Source organism: Setaria italica, chromosome III, assembly GCF_000263155.2.
Source record: "Setaria italica strain Yugu1 chromosome III, Setaria_italica_v2.0, whole genome shotgun sequence".
NCBI lineage: Eukaryota > Viridiplantae > Streptophyta > Magnoliopsida > Poales > Poaceae > Setaria > Setaria italica.
In genome coordinates, this window is record NC_028452.1 from 5,520,774 (window position 1) to 5,523,022 (window position 2,249).

The window sequence follows — 2,249 nt, forward strand, 5'->3', positions numbered from 1 at the left end:
TCCAATGTTGAGAATTGCTCAAGTAGTCTTTTTTTAAAAAACCACACAAATCTTACAGCAGACAAAACATTAAGATAACTACACGACCCTGTTAGGGCAACTTAATCTTTATCTAATTTCCCCGAGGAACCAATCTATCCCTTGTCATGGATGCCTTCCCATTGAAATCTCAGTTCTCAAATGATGCTCTTGGCTTCGTAATCAAATATGAAGACATCAGTAAAGTAAGTGATAAAATGAAACTAAGACGGAGGGTTATCCCTTCATGCTCTCATGCTCTGCAATTTGCACCGTTCGATTGGGTGGATTAATTCCTGTGACATCATGGCCCTGAAGCCTGTGATGAACTCGTCCTGCAAGTGCGTGAATCTTCTGAGCTCACATTAATTCAGCCCTCGTACTCACGTTAGGAACGTCATGGATCTTTAGCCTGCATGGGACACCAAGACACTTTCGATGCAGTGAAAAATTAAATCCAGCTGTGCTTCCTCTAGTTGAACTAGTCGTTTTCCTAGGTTAATTGTTTCTTTGGTGCAGCTTAATAGATATCCCCTTTGTTTAGTACTAGACATCCCAATGTAAACCAGTGAATTAGACACATTCCCCACATTTGCGACAAATTCCATCTATTTTCCCATGTAAGCGATCAAGAAAAGCTGCTAGAAACACCACTATTACATCATACTACAGCTCTTTGATCAAGGTGCGTTCCACGACAATCTCGCACTAGACGCTGACGCAGCACAAGTTGAAGTCCTAACAGTGGGACCACCTGGCAATTTGAGTTAGTCTGTTGTGTTGCTGATGCCGCTCATTCCCAAACATACATTGTTAATCTTGTCTTATGAATTATGATCCACCACTGCCTAAACGTGCTGGATAAATTTCTCCTCCTAGCTAGGCCCTAGCTGGCTGGGTGGCATGGTGAAATAGAGTTAAGCATGCAATACAACATGGTTCTACGCGCTAAGCTACTTGAATCTATTTCCCACATACTGTGCTGGGTGTTCCTCGTTGCATGTTCCAGAGAGGAATTGGAGGACATACGAGCTAGAGCTAGCAGATAAGCATGGGAAGAAATGAGGATGAGGTGAAAGGTATATATATATTGGACAGATTGATTGACCTGAAGAAATACTCCTAGATATAAGTTGATGTCGAGCGCTTCTCTAGATATATCTCAATTGGATAACTGACAGTCTGACAGGAAAAGATATAATATCACTACAGCAAAAACAGTAATTACTTATTTAACTTTTTTCCTTTTATTTATCTCGCAAACACGGGAGCGTGTGGCCCACTAGATGTAGAGTCACCAATTGCACATATATAGCTCATGCATTAACATCACGCAGGAAAAACAGGCACTTGAATATGTGAATAGAATTACAGTAACACCTAACATGCAGATGATACATACTCCTAAATGCACAAGATTTGCCTTCCTTTTGCTGTACACACTACAGTTGCTACAGCATAGACAGTTACTATCTCTATAATTACTTCGCGAAAACAGAACGCACTCCACCAGGTTCAGCACAAAATTGCCGGCAATAAGGCAAACATGAGCCACAAGCACCTGTCCAATTAGCAACCTGTTGGGTCGTTGAATGAGCAATGGAAGAAGGAAGATCCGAGATGGGGCTGCTCATCAGTGTACCAAGAAAGAAAGCAATACACTTACACTATAAAGCCGACACCATCAGAAGCAAGGGAGATATCAAAGAGTTTCAAACTGGCAAAACCTCAGGATAAAAAAGAATTATAAACTTTACTCGTTACATGCTTGCAGCCATCGACGAGGAGATGGGATTGGGAACGTTTGCGCTGTGGGGTTTTGGAGTATGTAGTTTCCTGCTGTGTATTTGTGTATGTTTCAAGCGTCGATTTGCATATATTGGTGTGCACTGACGAGCACTTGTTGTATCGGCGAGCAATGCGAGAGCGACAGGTGAGATATTTGGTTAGGTTCTAGAAGATACAGGTCCATCAGTGCCAAATGTAGAGCGTTCTGGCCGAGCTTTTGCACACTTTGAAGATACTTTGATGATGTCAAGTCAACGGCATCGCATATTCTCCTTACATCTGTGACTCGTGGAATTCATTAAAAACCAAAATTCAGACTGGCATATCGCGCGTAATATGTCCCCAAGTTTATGACACATTTCACTTCTGACGTCGTCTATCCTGTCGAGCTTGCACTAAGCACGTACTGACACACCAAAAGCTATCAAATTACCAACGGAGCC